Source organism: Varroa jacobsoni, unplaced genomic scaffold (assembly GCF_002532875.2).
Source record: "Varroa jacobsoni isolate VJ856 unplaced genomic scaffold, vjacob_1.0 scaffold_1147, whole genome shotgun sequence".
Taxonomy (NCBI): domain Eukaryota; kingdom Metazoa; phylum Arthropoda; class Arachnida; order Mesostigmata; family Varroidae; genus Varroa; species Varroa jacobsoni.
In genome coordinates this window covers 107,115-127,009 of record NW_019214049.1, presented here as the reverse complement: position 1 = coordinate 127,009, position 19,895 = coordinate 107,115, and the positions used below count along the sequence as shown (strand labels likewise).

General features: G+C 43.3%; 1 protein-coding gene across 3 annotated transcripts in view; it reads left to right on the top strand.

Moving 5' to 3' along the window:
- LOC111267112 (glutamate receptor 4) overlaps window positions 1-19,895 on the top strand; it is a 75,268-nt gene that overhangs the window by 21,862 nt on the left and 33,511 nt on the right. The gene's annotated exons all lie outside the window — the stretch shown is intronic.

Here is a 19,895-nt window from a genome sequence, read left to right as displayed (position 1 = left end):
TAGACGGACAGCAGTGAGTAAAGGATTGTACCAACGAACGAACGAAGTCAACGGACTCTGACTGGTTATGGGGATTCGTTTGGGGTGACCTGTTTGATGGCTAAATTCTGACGGGAACAACCTGTGCGCAAAACAAAAAGTTTGGTACTTGCTCGCCTTAGATCTCTCCTGGGCAGCAGAATTTCCTTCATCGTCCTATCCCATCTGCATCTCAGTGAACACGGAATGTTGGGAGGGAATCACCTTCCACCCAGGGTCTCTCTGCTCGTTGAGGGCAAATCAGATGCTGGTTTCTGGCGTTGTGAATAGATCGTTGCACATAACCTTACTACGAAAAAAGATGAAGGCAGAGGCACTCGAGCACCCTGTGGGACAAACCACACATTACGATATGTCGAAGCTCACCGTTACATGGCTGCCGCTGACCTGCAAGGCAGGAGAAGCAACTGGGACGTTGGTCACCCAACCATCAATAAATCAAGTATCACAAAAACAACAACGACACCTACAAAGTCGGTTAAGATAACAAGCACGAGACCGAATGAGTCCTGAATCTAAGGTTGAAACGTAAAGGTCTTTCTTTGTATAATTGAGTCCTGTCTTTTACTGTATACGTACGTCGTATATAGCTTGGAGCTGGGAAGAACTGCAGAGTGACGATAAACACCGCGGTTGTTTCTAGACCTGTACAACCTGAAGCAAGGTAACCGCAATTTTGGGATTCATAGTACGTCATCCTCGTGCAGCACCGGCGCCGCCGGTTGGAGGAGACCGAAAAATCTGCGAAGGCATAGAGGAGGCCAGTTGGAAGGAATTGCCATTGCGAAAAGACGCTCAAGGCGCTCTATCTGTGTATTTTTATAGCGTATTCGAGATGGGGCCGGAGACTTCGATGCTGCTAATCGATTGCAAGTCAGCAGCACCGCTGAAATCGCAGCGGCCAGTGCTGCTGCTGGACCCAGGGGAATCTGGGAGTGCTTAATTAAACTTTCGCTGCCTTTACACACTCTCAGTTCAGTCCACTTCGCTTTAGCATTGAGCAAGTATGCACCCACAGCGCCAACAGCGGCTCGCATACGCTTCGTCCTCACTGCCGCTGCAGACTGAGGTGAGTCTAGTGAGACCACGGTGCCCTCATCGCGTACGTCCAAATACAGACGAATTAAGGAGAGTCGGAGTCTAGCTGCATTAAACAGCGTTTAATGAAATTCTGCTCTCCTATTTTAATTACTATCTACAAGTGCGGAAGATTCTCAAAACCAGGGGGCAGCTATAGCAGCGGCTGCAATAAGCAAGAAGACGAGGAAACACAGGCAAAAAAAGGCGAAGTCGTACAAGTCATTTCTAAATCGATGCCTCTTATCGAATAAGAGTCATCTCTTCTTTGCCCTGATTCTGACAATTTATTCTACCGACTTGGGAACGCTTTTGCGAATCAAAGATGGCTGACTGAGCTTAGCTTCGCGCTATCATCATAACGACTAGAGACCAACCGCGGATAACTTCGGATGAGCAGTGCTAAGGAATTTCTACTTATGCGCAATGCGCCCATAGATATGGGCAGTATTGGGCTCCGCTCTGCTTTGCCGAATGAGGAAATTATGTCAAAGCGAGTGGATTCGCATGCATGCACGTATAAGCTGCTCGCGTATTCTACCTAGAACTTCTGTCTGCAGTGTATGCAGGTTTCTCTTGTGCTTGTTCGCTTTGTCATGGAATTGTTACGGGGTCGCTTGAGTAAATTGAATACTAGCATTTTTTCTATCTAGCGTAGAAAGCCGATAATCTGCCGGTGCATCTTCTATGCTACTAAATGAAGCACAAACAGGCTGGAGCAGACTTATTTGTCACTCTGTTCTTCCGCCATGTTTTCTACAGTATGACTCACTTTATTCGAGAAGCGTTTCCGTTTGCTGTGCTGGAAACGACAGCCCCTTGACAATGCTGGTGGTGGCGCTAAAAGCCGTTGCAGGATTCTTTCACCAAAACGTAACCAACGTTTCTTCTTTCTGCAGTACTTAGCTTTCCTAAAATTCTCGTCAACCTCTGAGTTTCTAGTTACCTGGACGGCTTCGTTCCAACTCGACTTAATGACCAACGGTGAACTGACAAACAACCTTAGATGAATGTAGCACTCACCCGTGCTTGTCTGCTTTCGTTGTTTCGTCAACTATCTTGATCTCTTTAGCATCACTTCCCCTGGGGCCTGTTGGTGCTCAAGTTTTAGGCTAAGCGCCAGGCCGCAGACTAACTCATTTTTATAGCTGCTGAGTGAGCAGGCGACAGGCAACAGACAGAGGGACGAAGGCAGAAGCTGCTACGAGGCAAAATTAGTAGCTCTTAAGTTCGTCTTTTGCGCCTCTGTTTAGCATCGACCGGTACAACTAGGTACCAGTTATAGCCGTCCTCGTGGTAGCAATAAGAGAAGTTGTAACAGCGATGGTCGTCAGCAAAATAGCGGCATTAGTAATCAAAAGAACACACGAACGACGAAACGCTGGACCAAGACGCGGACGAGGAAGAGCCCTTCTTGTCGAGACGGAGAGGCAGAGGAAAGCAAGTAGAGGGAAAAGCGCAAAATGAGCCAGTGCTTAACGACGCGCTACGAGAAACCGGACGACTCACGAAGCAACCCGAGCTTGGAGCGATTAAGGGGCCTTAGGGGTTGAAAAAGGCCCGGCTAACAAGCCATCTAACACCTTTTAGGCTTCCATCTGTTTTTGAAGAAAAAAAGCTAACCCAATTAAAGGCTTACTACTCTAGCCCCTTTTCCACCCGCGGTTCAATTAGGTCGCATTGCCCCGGGTCGCCAGTTCCTACATAGCGACGAAAACTACACACGCTTGATGTCATGGCCCTACTTTTCCCCAAAGAACGTTTACAAACGTTCCTAGCCCTTAATACCAAGCCATGCTTCACGTTCAAGCAGCAGACGACAATGGCAGCAGCGGCAGTCTCTGCTGGCTTTTGGTTTTGTTTCGAAGAAATCTGCATACCATAACTGCAGACATGGAGAACACCGAAAAAAATTAACTTAAATACGATTAATTATATAGCGAATGATTCTTCGTATCTTTACTCATGGAATATAAAAGCGTTTAGAGGGTATCGCGAGTCTACCTTAACCGGCCTTACCCGTGCTGCAGTCACATTATGGTGCATTAAAGCGGTCAGTAATAGCTATCCGAACAAGGATAGCTTCCATTAATGTCCTATTCCACGTTAGAGTATTTTCGCACATTCATTTTTATGTGTATATTTACAGCTAGCGTTAAGTTCTGCAAACGTATTTAGTGTGAACTGACCGTAATTAGAAATGATATTCGGCTCTACGCTGTATATCTGAGATGCTGTTGTCGGTACTAAAAACATGCTGCAAGTACTTTCTTACGAAAACTTTCTTATCCTGTCTCCGTTATCATTCGGGAATAATTTATGAGATGTTGCCGACACCGCATTTATGGGTCACTTCGTTTGTTCCATAACCAGATTCTCTCCCGCTAGTTAACGCTGCGGTACTATGAAGTGCATATAGAGAAAAGTCTAAGGTAACAGTAACACAGATAACGGATGCTTACCTATCCTATCTCGGAAATCGTCATGCCCGAATGCTGTTAAATTTAATAGCGTATCTAAAATAATGCTATTTATTTCTAGTTATTATCCAGTCGATAAATCTAATGATGCAATTAAGTACATTACATAGCGCTCCTGACTAGTCTTAAGCAATTTTGAAAATGTTTATGTTCATAGTTTTGCGTTCAAGACAGCCAGACGGTTACTTATATACTGGGTCGTTATGAGGGTGACCCGGACTGCCGTTCGTACATAGAAGCCCCAGAGTTATTAAGCCAAATTGCATTTAATATTTAGGACAATGAGGAGGCACTATGTCACACCGACTGTTAAATGATATATAATACTAACCACGAGGAAAATTAATTCCGACTCAAGCAGATCAGACAAAGTTAGTTTCGTAAGATTGCTTCCAACGTTCCGGTAGGGCTCCTAACAACAACGGTTAGATTTTGCCCTATGTATGCCATCTACTTAAGACGTCTTATTTTTATATAGTTTTGTGCACTTAGAAAACGGTAGTCCTCCATCGCTTTGCCCTTTATGTCGCATTCACCAAAATCAAAGTGTTTAAGCCAGCTAGTTCCCTATTTTATTACACGAGGAAGGGACGTTCAATATATTTACAGAGCTTGTCCGGAAATACGAGGGACAAGACGTGTTAAAAGTGCGCAGAGAGGCTGGTCAGTTATGCGCACCTGTAAACTTAAAATTTCACTGTAGCACAGAAACAAAAAAAAAACTCTGTGGAAAACAAAATCGTATAGTAGTTCTTTATAGTATGACAGGTGTGCATTCGTTACCGTGTTATTTTGTTGTAATAGGGAATTACATACAAACATTTGTCTAAAGGCAAGACCTCGCCAAAAATAAGCGAAGCAGGTATAGGCTATTGTTGAAGTTGCCTAACGATCGGTTCCTGAACCTAATTATGGGTAATGTAGAGCCATACTAAAAACGTCCTTTGTATGAATATAATGAGATATATTGGATACCTTTTGCGGGTCAGCAATATATCCTACAATGAGGAGCATGAACATTTGCTCGTTAAGCAACATAGAGGCCTATTTGGCACTTCTTGCGTATCGTTTCTTTTTTCAACTTTCATTTATACCGGTTTTCAGAGTGGCAAAAAAGTCACCAAAAGGGATCGTTATGCGGTAGGTTTACCGTAACAAAGTAATTTTGCATGGCTCACAAAATACCGTGATAAAGGAAGACGTATCATGTGAAAAACAAGTGTTTTTTTTTTTTTTTTTTTATTCTAAAGCTATATGACCACCTTTGCAGAGCGATTCGAGTTTGTCGTCAGTTTCAGCATTGATCTACACGGTAGATTTTGCTGCGTACGGAGAAGCGCCACTAGAAATAGGAGATCTTTGTTTCCTTTTTAAATTGTATTGTTCTTAGATGTTTGAAAGATGTGAGGGAGAACAGATCACCTACTGAAACGCGGGCTTCATGATAAGATAAGGCAAGTTTAACAGAACTATAAATAGGTTTGAGTCCCGCCTGCAGTAATTCTGTTCCATATAACCTCTAAAGGCATAATCTGTGCTTTATTAATTTATCCAAATGTTTTCAGCAATTGACTGAACCACTCGGTCGGCAATGGATCTAACTGGTGTAGGTGAGCATTATGAATGGACGTTTGTCTCTTTACGGCCACCCGTCAAAGGGTATAACTGAATATTCGAAAGTGTCATTGTAAGCCAAAAATAAGCAACTGATACATGTTGAGACGAGTAGATCGAATGTGTAAGCTCCAAATAAAAATTAATCGCAGAAAGCTCAAAAGATACCTCAACAAACATTTAGGAGGTCTACCCCGTATAGGTAATTTCTCACACACGAACGACTTTTTACTACATTATATTACTAACAGAAGCATTTTCTTCTATGTGTCAAACCTAAACACTAAAAAGTTTTTTAATTAATTTGCCTCATGTAGCTGTTATTAAAAATGCGATATAAGAATTAATAGCGGCGCTTTTGTTCATGCCCGTGGAAACTTTTTTTCATTCACACAGGTTTTATAGCATGTCATTGGTAAGATTTGAAGCTCTTAGACGGAGGCTATTATGCGAAGGTAATTGTTCTATGCAGACTGAAGTCCTGCGGTAAGATAAATGCGACGAAAATGAATGCTTATACAAGGGGATTATGTTTATGTAAATGACAGACAACCAATATGCCACGCAGTATTAGCATATATATGATGTACATAATAAAAGTATATGTGTACATCTGAATATATCATATAGAGATACAAAGGATTCCCAGTAAGGGAAGAAAATCAGGATCAGTCGCACGGGTTGGACAGAGGCATGCCAGGAAGGAATTACAGTGCGATTGTAAAGAGTAGACATTGAAATTGATATCCGCCACGGATAAGTACAAAAATAATACCAGTTATCCTACTCGTACAATTCGAATCAAGTCGTTGGCCAGGGGGCGATTATGAAAATGGGGGGATTAGCCGGGTAGGCAAAAGTAGGAGATGAGCACTTCCGCGTACGGATATTTTTAATATATGAACTTCTATTGTTTTCGTTGCAACAGTAATAGCAAAAACGATAAGCAAGATGTCTAGTAAACGATGGCTGCCTAGCAGCCTTAAAAGTATTGCGCTCAGTAGAACGGCGCGATGGGAGTCTTTCATACACGACGGACAATACGCGCTGTCTGTGTTTTAAGCTCAGTACCGCGTGCTTTCCTAGGGAATCGTAAGCAACGGCTGTTTGGGTAAACCACGAGTTGGGCTTTTATCACAGACCATCCCGGATCGTCCGGCTTTCTTCGTCGTTTGCATTTCTCCGACCGAATAGCCGGCTCAGTGACGCTCTGACAGGAAAAAAAACTATGGCCGGTATTGCAGAGGATGCTCCTGGCGAAAGTGCAACTCATACGGCCGCAAAAGTAGTTCTATTGCCTCAATACAGACATTTGGCTAGGGTCTAATCTAAACTAGCAGGTAGGTCTTGTCCGGTTGCGGCAGCTGTTGCGATGTCCCCTCTTTTCGCTTAGTCGTTGATGATGTCGCTCCTGCTACATTTGAGGGTGGTGTGACGATGACGATGCCGGTGGTGACGTCTAGGGCAGGATAACAGGTCATACTACGGGCAGACCAGGCGCGAAGCGGTAGAGTAAAAGAAAAGCAATTATGACAAAGGCAAAGAAATAATGACAGACTAATTAGTGCGCGCCAGCACAAAATGCAGGATGTAGTTTTAGTGAAACAGAGGGGTGGGCGGAAAAAAGGGGTGCCGGCAATCGGCAACAAAACGCTGATCGGGGCGATTTGGAGGGGAACAGGGACACAGCAAGCAATATTGTAGTAACAAAGCACTGTGGTGACGATGCCATTACTAATGGGTCTCCCTTATTTTTCGTTTGTTACCACAGAAACTGTAGATATAGCAGGAGCAGCCTACCGTGGTTACGTCTTCTCAACTTTTTCACAGCCGTTACTTCATTCAACGCCATTCCAGGCTTTGGCAGTTAGTGCTCTAGTGATCGACAGCTGTCTTAACCTTTGCAACAGGCTTTGTTACTGCCGCCCCTACCGTTGGGTAGTCCGACGAACCGTCGACGGCTTTTTACTGCCATGCATAATAGTTATACGTGAGCCCTACTCAGCATAAAGAAAATACCCATTCTGCTGTCAACATCAGCAGAATGATGGGCTTTTACGTTCTTGCTTGGTTTTTCATACCTTTCGGTCTGTCTGGCTGTGATAGTGTTGGATTGCTTTTCGGGTCCTGCATTGTTAGGTTACTTTTTTCTGGCCTCATGATGCGCTACGTGTGTTTAGCCAGTAGTGGCCAAATTTAAGTTGGAATTTGTCATTGATGTTGCAAACGCTCAAAATGAACTATACGGAAATACGTAGTTAGGAATTCTGGAAATATGGTCGAACGCATTCATGAAGTACGTAGCCTGCCGGTATAGATTGTCTAATAAGCTATTCAGACCCATACATAACATAGGTCAATAAATGCAGGTAATTTATAATAAAAGGTGTCCTGTGTAGAACCTCGAGCCTCTTTGCACTTGCAGTAGAGTTCTAGGAATTTTGCCTGTTGATTTTCATTGGTCAGCTGGTTGCCGATAGGACAGCCACGTGTTGTGTATTTATCCAGAACTTTACATATTTGTATAAGTTAACACACTTACATATTATCAATCTCAATATTGTTCTCTTTAGTTCGTATTAGACATAAGATAGGTGATATTGTTCATCGTATATAAAGACAGTAAATCGATAAATAACGCCGAGTCGCAATGCAATAAAAAAGAAGAGGGCCTTTGATTGCTCAAAAATGGTAAGATCTTGATTCTATGTATTCATGTCAGTGCCCGCACCTGCGGACTTTCATCTAATCAGCAATTTGCATGCCACGGCATCCGTGAAACAATCTTATTAGATATACATTGACTTACAGTACTGACCAATATCCGTTACAAGACAGTAAATATAAAGGGTTTTTACGTTATTTAGTAACAGAAGGTTTAATGGTGTAACCAGCACTTGAAGCATAATAAATGAAAGTTTAGTTTTTTCTATGTGAACTATATAACGAACTTGAGGCATTATTTAAAATCAGAAAGAAAGCTTTGTTATATGCATTTTCAAGAAGCAATGTCTTATTAAATAAAAATAGCCATATATTAAGAGCTATTGAAAGAGATGGCTGACAAAATGCTTGTAGTTAGTAAGACTAATTTTACTTCAAGTCTGACGAAACGATATTTCGTAATTATCTCTAATATATCATGCTACATTTAGTAGATAGTCCGGGAAAAGTATGTAACTACTTTAATAAAATCCCTAACCTAATAGGTATAAACAAAAACTTTAGAGACGCTGGTTAGACTTCATACATAGGCGACTAGTGTGTTATTCTCAAAGAAGAAAGCTTGATTACCAGCCAAAGATTAGCGAGCAATTTTTCTGATGATTTACGGTATTTATATATTTAACTGTGAAATCACATATCCGTATTGCATTAAGCAGGATTTTTCTTACTGTGTTGCTTTTTGGATAAGGGTATATTGATCGTCGGCACTTGTAGAATTTGAAGATCACTAAGTGCCTTAGCTATAAATCGGAATGTATACAACGATATTACCATCTGCTTAAAGCAAAGGGATCTAATTAAAACATTTTTACATAAAGGTCAGTTGCACAAAGTGAGTGCCTTTACAATGAACCTTAATAATAGGTATTATATTGTATATCAAAAGTGATTGAAGAAAGGCCTTGGAAACCATTGTTACCAGTATTGATCATTTTGCATTCCGCATCTTTATCTTAGTTTTATAAGTTCCCTTTCCCCTAGACATGTTCTTAACATATACTCCACCTGTGAGCGTAATTATCACATCGTTTAATGTTGATTACTTCGTTCCCTTTCTTTTTCCTTTCGAACCATACTACAGGCACAAAAGATTAGCAATTGCTATGCAGAAATCAACATTTCTAACGTGCTAGGGGTAGAACATCTGAACCCGATAGGTGTTACTCTCACCGTTTAAGTCAGAGGCAACACACTCTTCCTACCGTAACATCCAAAGATGTTTGTAGGCCCGTCATCTCTTGTCTCATCGTGAAGATCTGGCTGGCTGAAGCGGAAGCTTGTCATAAGTGGAGAATCCAGCATCGACATCGTCATCAGGATAGCTCGGCGCTTAGATCTTTTTTTGCCCAACTGGTCCTCCCCCACGCTTTTTCGACGTCTACTGGGTATCATCTTACTCATAGAACAAAGACCTCCTTCGTCTATTAGGTCGAAGCAGCGAGAGAAAGAGATAGTACGGGTTGTAGCGGCTGATGTAGAAAGACCAGTTCAAGGATTAAGTTACACTGAATGGTAAGGCACTTACCCGTCCAGGAAAGCAATGACAGCAGCGGAGTAGTCATTCGGGCTATCGAGGGCTGCGTTAGCGTGAGTAGTCCCTGCGCTGTTGTAACTTGTTTGGAGTAAGCATCAAAGCAATGCGGACTGGGTGGTAGGCGCAATCTCAGGGGGTTTTTAGGGCCTTTCGGAGCGGAGCAGAAAAGCTAGCCTTGTGTAGGGTAGAGGAAGCTCTTGAGGGTAGTGAGGCGAGTCGAGGTTAACTGGCAAGCTCATTGAACGTGATCACTTGCGCTTGGAGTCCATAATACTATCCACCGGTCACCCATCTCTTGCAGCCCACCCTCCATTGGTTTCGCGACCCTACAATGATCGGCGGTGCGCCGGGGGCCCGCTGTAACAGCAATAGACGGCGGCAGACACACGGCTATTCGGAACCGCAGATACACACACGGACTCACATGGAACAGTACACACACGAACGGCGATCAGATGAAAGCAGGCAGGCAGTCAACCAAGAGCAACTTACCCTTCTTAGTCGATCCTTCTCTCTCTTTGCCCATCCCAAAATCCTGCAGACCTTGACTCTAATCGTCCTTCTCCTCCTACATCTACAGCCCAAGCGTTACCTTTAGTTCAACGCTGGTTGCCTTCGTTCAACGGGGCTCGGCGGCCCAAACAACGCCGCTGGACAGATATCTATCGTAGTAGCTACTACTTGGCGATGAACTCACATATCGGATGAGAAGAAAGGTATACCTGTAAGATTCTTTTTACCTTAATCTTTGCGCCAGTATAGCGAGGATAAGACATGTATGGAAGAAGGTTCGTAAAAACAGCAAAAGGCAAACCAGGCGGCGCAAGACGCCCGTCGAAGACTAGATGCGGAATATTGTGTCGGCGCTAGTCCAGTATCTGCTGTTATTAAAGCACAGTATTCTCTAGAACGAAAAGGGACTGCGAAGGCAATAGCTAAAAGCGTTCGCAGGATGACGATAAAAAAAGAGCAAGGCTAGAAAAAATACGAAAATCTCCAACAGTAAATAGTATGTTGCTTGGCTAAAAATGCTGAATGGTGAGCACACACCAAGCACCACAAGCAGGCGATGCTAGAATCGTCAATCGATTGCCGAAAAGGTTGCAAAATGGGTGCTAGAGGAAGAAAGCATATCAATATGATTATTGATATGCCACTATGAGAAATTCGGTAGAAAACCTGAGTTGTGGAAGATTTATGGGCAAAGGGCGTTTCGGGGGCAATTATTAGAAGAATGCCAGAAGTGAGCTGTTGGCATAAGCTAGCTATACAAGGCTTACCTGGGCCCATTTATCCTCCCTTCGCGACAGAAAAGCAGTCGCTTAAGTAAGCCGCAGTCAAGGCCGCAATACCTTTATGAGAGACACTCAGAAACTGGGCCGTAACCGCCTCCGCGGAAGGAACAACGCAGCAGCAACCGGCAGGTCTTAGTGGATAGCTGGTAGCTCCGCGTTCGTTTTACCGACACGAATCCAGATAACGTAGGGCAAGGCGAAACTAAAGAAGCCTGGTGGGTGGTTGCCCTTGTTGGTATGCCAGACGTGCCCCTTTAGCCAGCCGCTATCATCGAGAAATGCGCAGTGGTCAAAGCTGGCGCTCTGCCGCCCACCCACTAGAAAATAGCAGAGGAAGCACCTAGACCAGCTGCAGTTGGCTAGCCGACTGTTCAGACTAAGCAGTCATCGGATATCTGCAGTGCTGCTGCTGCTGTTCCTGTAGCTTCTATAGCCGTTGGCCGTGCTACCGTGCAGATTAAAGGCATGCGCCATTGGTGTACCCGCTAAAATTATTGCAAGCGGGACTTGGCAGACAGACGGTGAGCCACAGCAGCTTTTTGCTTTCTTTTGGCAAGCCCAGCCTTGCTTTGTCTACGATTGCCTCAGATCGATAGATACGTGGTCTAACGTAAAACTTGAACGGTAAAAGTAAGCAACGGAAAGGCAGGGCAGATGTGAGAAATTCCGATGCACTCGAGGGTATGTGAGTCTGAGCGAAACTCAAATATGGTATACCATTTCTCTCTTCAACCATGTCAAATATGATGGGACCACGACGGCATAGAGAAGTATATACGGGGTTCTGATAGCCGTTTGTAAGTATCTACGCAGCAGTCTGCATTCGTATGTAGGCTATCACACTATAATTTTTGATGCCTCACTGGTTGGTTAGCTTTAGCGGCGACGTGTATGTGGTAATCTATAACAGAAGCCGACCTCCAAATCGGCGCACATGGGCTCTAAATTTAGCATTTGGAAATGTTCAGCATATCATATGTAACCGAGTTTTTTCTCACGGTCATCAGAATAGCGGAGGATAAAGTGGATAGGAAAAGCGCCCGGCATGCAACTTGGGTAAAAATTTAATTTTCTGAGTAATATGCCTTTGAAGCGAACGATGTTAAGGCTATTTTTTTAGCTTGTAACAGTCTCTTTGTGCTGTCATAGCGCTACTCCAGTGAGTGCGCTTCATCTTATCGGTGGAAGCGTGTGCGACAGTAGCTATACTGTCCCTCTCATATGTTTGTCTTAATTGGTACAATTTATTTAATGGTTGAAGTGCGGAAAGCTTTGCAGTTTGTTCAAGCTAATTTTGACGATGCTAAATCTATTAGAAGCAGGCGTTGTTCATTTTGCCAGTTATAATATCACTTGCAGGGAGATAAAACCTCGCACAAAATGATGGAATGATCGAGCTATACACCGCTGTTGATTTCGAGAAAAGAACCCTGTTTTTTACATCAGTTTCAACTATACTCTGACTTATACTCGTTTTATTGTCTCAATTTCCATATCAGGAGTCATTCCGAACGCTACCGGGTTCCGGCTTAGTACTCGACATAATCTTCTTTGTCTTCGCTGCAGCTTACAATTCAATGCCTGCGTACTTTTAACACAATTCAAGTTCGTGGCTTTCGCCTACAAGTGACGATATAGATGGCCTCTTATAGGACTTGTTGTCAGAACGACCGTACCTAAAGCGTTTTCTAACAAAGACAAACTGCGTGTTTTGTGTGCAGCTAAATCAGAACGTCGCACGCCAACTGACTTTGTACTTGTACGCTATAGAATAATCAGGTTTGATGAAAATGTATAAGATATGCTCGTTCTAACTCCGATTCTGCCATGTATGTTAGTTTGGTTTTGTAATAATTTGTGCCAAACATGTGATTTAAAGGTCATTCGCCAGCTTTACTATATTTACCCCTTTCCTTGGATATATCTGCCTGCTTCTTCTGGCTTATTCGAAGACAAAAAAAAATGTTTGAAGGTTTGAAGAAAGCTGCACCTAGAAGCCAAAATAGAATTTATATTACTCAGCGTACTTCGATGAGTTCTTGCATGGTTTGAGACCACCTGTGTGGCCAAAGAGTCAACAGCACTAAATTATGAATAAGTTGTATCTATCGCCATTTATGATAAATTTGTTTTATAAAAATGAAATAGATAATTCTGATACTTTGTAATGAATGTAACAACCAGTTAAGTATGTGGTCATTATCAGTTTTGCTTTATGCGACCATCAGCAAACATGACTGGTTGAACGAGCTGGCGATATTATCTTTGTCATAAGGTGCATGATAGTTACGAGATCATAAAAAAAAAACCTTGAAGTTGTGAAGTACAAGTCACTTTAGGATTTTCGGTATAAGACTCGCTTCCATGTCAAAAATAATCCTCGTCCATTTATAACCTGTATAGCTATTTACCGCGTCAATCTAGTATACTTCATAAGAATTTTTTAAAGTTGAGATTTTCCTCTTAATCATTAACTATAAATAACTCACAGAATCTTAAAGCTGTCGGTACATACAATTCGACTTAAATACTGATCGTACCTCTGAAATGAACGTCTAAACCTAGTATTGATCAAATGATGTCTCTGTTTTCAATGAATTAAAGTTGAGTCGTCAGCTGATGCATTGCTTTACAGTGGTCATCTTAATGATAACTACTTCGACTTTATCTAGGACGTTTGCACTCAAGATATTATTCGTTTCGGCTGGCTAGTTGAGTAATTAGGATTGGTGATAAAACAGGATTAGAGTAATGATAGTGTGTTACTTCCTTGCCGCCCCTTTATACAAGTTAGCAGAAGATGGCTGGTTTGAGCCTCGCTGGCTACAGGTCAAGTAGTTCAGCGTAGACCGAACGATGACCAGGAATTTTAGAAGTGTTTCATTAGGTGGAATCTGAAGCTTAACCAGTTAAAGCAGTAAATGTCGATGAATGAGTTAAGTCTTCTGGGGGCCTTGTCATCATTTGTAGCAGTATCCACCGTATCGTGAAAACCAACGAAGCTCAAGACTCTCGGATTGTGGCTTCAGGTATGATGATGGTAACACAAATGGTGCGTATAGTAACGGAGCATTTACGCATATAGTACTGCTGCCATTTACTACCGCATATATGCACAAGCCTGTACAGAACTCTAGGTTAAGAGATACGCTATCTGTTATGACATTCTATGTCTAACAATAATAGAATAGTAATGGGCTTGCAACTCATAGAGAGATCATAAGCCGCTACGATATGTAGAGACCCATTTTGCACGTCTATTGAGGCTCGGTATGCGGTGCATTGTTTTAGCAGCAAAGGAAGTAGATCAACTGGTCAAACCGTGACAGCTAGATTGTTTCCAATCTGCTTGCTATGAAAAAACTAGCTAGTGTTGTTACTGGATGACGCACTTTATTTTTCCGTCGCTTTCTCTTTCTAAGTATCTACTCATGTGCCGGACGCAAAAGCACCTTTGACCACCGCTGAGTGCTGCCACTTGAGCACCACCTGCATTAACGAAGATGAGGGTGCGCTTGGTCCTACCGGACTTTGTGCTTACAAAACTTATTCATACACTCATGTAAGCTTCTCATGCGCAGTAACAGAAATACGGTAGTTTAATGACTTCTTTTGTGCACTTAGCGGGAGCATGTGCTTTATGATTCATTGTTGCTGGGTTGATTCATTGTTTCTCGGCATCTTTTGCTTTATAGCTGCCGCTTTATCACAGATCCCCGCCAAATGATGATAATGAGATGTATAGCTGCTGCCCAGTACCACAGTTGTATATCTATATTGTGATATTCGTTGTCTTATACACACACGCATAGTTAGCCATATGAGACGACAGATGCCGCTTTCGTTTTGCTACCCCCTGTGCTACCACGCAGCCTCTACTGGTCTTTCGTTTTGAAGCTAATTTTCCTTATCTTATTTTTTCAAGTATTGGGAAAGGGTGCTACCAGCGAGGAAATTGATCATGTCGGCGATGTGGTCGGTGAAGATGTAGTAGAAAGGAAGGACAGGCAAGTGCTAATAGGTGTGGGGATACCAATGAGTGATTGTACGAGAGGAACTAGCAAGGTTCCATAATAGCGGTGAAGGGCACTTTGCCGCAGTCCTTCGCGTTAGTTTGCGACAGCGACGACAAGCAAGATGAATACCGATCGACAGTGAACAGCTGCGAAAGCTGAACTAAGGCTATGGAGGGATGGAAGGACTGAGGGAGAAGGCTGCGTCTTAACTCCACTTCCCCCAAGTGCCCATGTAGCCCAACGCCCATGCTCGTATTAGTCTGGGATGCAGGCTGGGAATAGGTGAGGAAGTAATATCTGCGTTTGGCGTGACGTGTACGCTGCACGTTAACGGCAGTCGCATGAAACTTAGGAGCAATTATTACATTGCATGGTCGCACGGGCAATAAGGCGGGGTTGAAGGCTGAGACAAGCATGCAGAGCAGCAGGCGCAAGGATGCGAAGAGAAAGTAAGCACGAAAAAGGCTACACGAAGCAGTCAGTTGCTGAAGCAACAAACATTGCGTGAGCGCATAGAGGAACACCGGAGTATTGAACAGTGGCTGCAACGGCAACATGAAGCAGCTGCTACGTGACGAGCAGAGCAGACGGTCAAGGCAAAATTGCTCAAGGCTACAGAACGGATCGGGAGAAAAACAAGTAAAAGGATAATGGGAATGATAGAAGGGAGAGTAAGGAAACGACGATTTTGGCAGGTCGGGCAACCGTTGACGGAAGTAAAGGAACTAGTATGGAAAAAATTGCGGATAATATCCCATACCGTTTCCCACTGCTTCTTTTTGCTTTTGCTTCTGATCTTATCACGTTACTACGTCCCTGAGCCATCGTCACTATCCCGATGCATCCCGCATGTGCTTGTCCCGTACGTACCTATCCCGAGTGTGATTTCTGCCTCATCGCTGCGGAAAGCGGTACACGCTACGTCAAGATATTATGCTCGCACGCATGCGAACGTACTGACTCACACAAAGCGAATGCATCTGTGCATATGACGACGAGTTCCCATCCTGCTCGAATTCTCTGACGATTTGCGAGCCTGAGAAGAACCTAGCAGATAAAACGGGAATAGCTGCTGTAACCGCTGCTAGCTTGAACTTCAGAGCAGATCTCGAGAGACTTACCGGTGATCTGCCACCAGGATGACGTAAGTTTGCAAGTCTATCGTAATTGTTGGCGATGTGCTACTAACTGTGACGATCTAATACTCCGCACCGCTTTGTTCCCATCATCACTGACGTATCAATGACGAGCAATTTTTGCAGAATAAGTACTATGTCGATCGAAAAAAGTGTCACTACGTTTGGAATGGATTTGCAGATGTCAGACTGCAAAAGGAACAAACGTTAAAGGATGGTAAAACAACGTTTACCCAAAAGACGTTTCTGCGTTAAATGGACGTTTTATCTGATGCATTCGACGATAAGGAACTGTTTGCATCCACATCAGATTCAAGATGCTTTATGTAAATGTCCGCATTGACGAGAACATTTCTCACACATTCTGTGCCTTTAAATCTTTATGATAGTAATGGGAAATCGTTTATAAATAACTAAAATAACAAAAACTTCCACAAACATATGTACGAGACGAAAACTTCTAAGTAAACGATGAGTCGCAACACCAAGTAAGCAGCTCTTTGGTTGCGTAATATTAGATCCACTATAGTTAAACCAGGGAATTTGGAATTTTTCCAAGGTGCCCTGGCCCACTTTTTTCCGTGCACTAAGTTAACTGTTTCCGTAATGGCCGTCGATAGGTGAAAAACAGACGCAACATTTGTTTTTCCTACTCCTCTTTGGGCTTTGGATAAATATTTTTCCACGAGAGTATCATTCAACCTTATAGTTAGCTACACGGCGAAAGTTATATATATATATAAAACGAGAGCGAGAGTGCTAACAGCGGTGAAGGCCACAGTTTCAGCGACATTAAATAAAGGAGAGCGTTTTTCTACTTTTAAGTAAAGCATGAGCAGTTTTCGGGATATGATAACGAAAATTAGGCGATGACAGAAAGATAAAAGAATAAACATTACGACATCTCCGTCTAATTTTACCTTAGGTGTTTCGCGTGGTATGAATTCGTGCGAAGTCAGGCAAATTTGCAGCCTGCCCAAAACAGAAAAAGGCGAAGGGCGACTACTGCTTTGCAAGACTGCTGCAGACAGTGAATATAGCGGGAAATATCTTAATGAAATTGAAATTTCATTCGCGCTCGTGTGTACTAGATAATTTAATAAGAATATAAAGGGGTTAACGAGAAAGGCTGTCGACATGAAGTGTCAACATTGCCGTTTCGTAGTCGACCATGGGCCTTTAGATTCGGCGCCCCGTTTGGGTTTATCTGCACAATCCCGCGACCCTGCTCGCCAACCAACAAGCTGATGAAGTCGGGAAGCTTCTAGGGAAGAGAGCTCAAAAGAGGACAGGACGAAATGGTAGACGTCAGGAGGATTGAGCGAAGGAAAACAAGAAAGCGAGAATTCAGTTGAGCAAAATTATTTTTGGCGCTATCTTCCCGTTGCTTTCCGCCATGTGGAGTATAGAGTGCACTTGTGTTCGATGCTCTCTCATCATTGTTGTTGCGTGGAGATATTTCTATGCGAGTTTTGTCGACCACTTGGTAGGTCCTTAAGGTTTCCGTTCTGTAGAGGCAAAGGCTTCTTCAATTCGTTTTAACTCATATATCTCTATTTATCCAGCATCTTTTCTCTGAGTCCTCAGTTTCAGTTGGCATCCCGCCACGTGAAACGCACGTACGTTTCGACGGCGAGGTCAGAAGCAGCTGTTATTACCCAGCTCGAAACGCGAACTGCGACCACAATATCCCTTCTCTCTTTGCCCCTTCTCATTGTCTGGCCATTCCGTTTGACTGTAGGCTTTTGTTATGTCTTCCACTTGCCAGACTGGCCAAAAAATTCAAGTGCAGACGACGATCTGGGTAATAGCATTATGTTTGTATGTATATACTCATTTGAAAATAACAACTCACTGGCTCTATATGTCCGACAACAGCAATATCGACCACGAAAATCTATTATTGATGTACATATACCACACAAGTATCTACTACTCTACCAGTACCCAGTAGCCCGAAAGGTATTCGAAACGGACATAGATCTAACATTACAAGACGTTCTTCGAGAAAATGTTGGTTTACTCTGCTTACGTAAGAACATGAGCGGTTTGAAAATAGACGTTAATTTATATATGCTTGTACATAAGCACTGCATAACATCGCTCGAGAAGAAATCTTCTCATTCCTGATACGTTTGTTTGGTGTGTTGTACCCTTACTCTCTAAAGACACCTAGGAGATCATGAAATGAACACTGGCGTATTCGAGTCCACCAATTTTTTTATCCTGAAACCGAGCGTCACGCCTATGATTCGACACATTTAGCTTAATGAAATTCCTACCTATTAACTATTTACAATAAATAGTTTATGCATCCAAAGGTACAAAAACGGGCTTTGTGCTGAATCTAAATTCACATGTGCGCGCTCGAAAACACTGCTGACTTGACCAGTTTTTAGTCTCTAGAGCACCCAAAAGCTTTTGAGACCTAATATTCTATCATTAAATATATATACAATAGACACAGCTAAAGGAATTAAAATGCATTACTCGAAGAAAAAGTGATAAGGACGACCAGACTATTGTAGATGTGGAAAGATTAAGCTTTACGATGTATGAACTAGAGAGAGAGTTTAATTTGTCCCTTTTGCAATTCTTCATAAATTGTCTGTTTCATCGAAAACTGCCCTATACGACCCCGTTGTTGCACTAATACTAGATGGATGCAGTAAAAAATACGCATATAGTTTGAAGCGCTTTTTACCCCTTCAACGACACAGGTGTATCTCTTACGTTATTGCTGTCGCCTCAGTCTATCGTACATCTTGTTCTGAAATTATCGACCAAAGCTGCACCGAGCTGTTCTTTTGTCGAGAACATCCGGCGTCGGCATAAAATGAAGGAAAAGCTAAAAGAGAGAATAAGAACGAACAGTCGAATCGCGAATCTCCCTTTGGGGAGTAGTTCAATATTGCTGCTACTGCGACTACTAGCACTAACTGACCGGGGATGGGCCTTGGGGTACGGCCAAGCATTCGATAGCTACTGTTGATACAGTCTTTCTGAGTGGCAATGGGTGAAAGGACCACCCAATTGCGCCTCCATATGCCCAGAGCTCTCTTCGTCCCCCTTTTCTGCACTAGCAGGCTAAAGTTGGATTCGCTCCTCGTCGGCAGGTTCTGTACAGCTTTTCCCAGTGGCTGCCGCCGCTATAAGGAAACAGAGTCCGCAAGTGAGACGCCTTCGTTGGTATCTAGGTTATTCGGAGCGGCGCTGGCATTACCAGCTCTAAGCCCACCGTAGACAGTGCTATGTCAGCGGTGCGTGTGGAAGTGTGCCTGGAGGTTCGTGTGCGAACGTTATCTGGTTTGGCCAGCGTCTGACTGGCTGGCCATTCCGAAAGAAAATTCTATGGACTCGACGTGGTCCTCTCTAACGATGCTTTCGACTGGCCACTAGCGATCATAGAACTGACCTGTGAAGGCAGAGGCGAAAAAAGAAGAGCTTAGTAGTAGAAGAGGGACATCGGGGGCAGCGGGGCTGGGATACTACCATCGCGGAAAAGGCAGAAGAGACGAGCAGCAATTGAGGCCAACTTTAAGGAGTGACTGAATGACTCACTCAAAACCTGGTTGTAGAATCAAGGCAGAGGGAGCGGTAGACGAAAACCATAGCGTTAGGTTAAGATGTGTACTAGTTATGGACAAGCACGCGCCTTGATCAAGCGCAGTTAGCTAGCCTTCAAACACAGTTTAAGACCGACTTTCCGGGAAACAGTTGGATCCTGAGAGGAGACAGCAACGACGAGAACGTTGGTTGCTAAATGATGGTGGCGACTTCAACCTCCAAAAGATGTTGAGAACGGCAGTGGTTGCCGTAACAGTAGAGTCGGCAGCGACAGCAACGGCAATGACTTCTCGGACGACTACGCCACTTCGGTTATCATGTGGTACGCCATGGTGTTGTGCCGGCCGCACGATGCTCTAAATCATTTTTTGTGTCAACACTAGCCTGTCCTGTGTGCTAAACAAAACCCC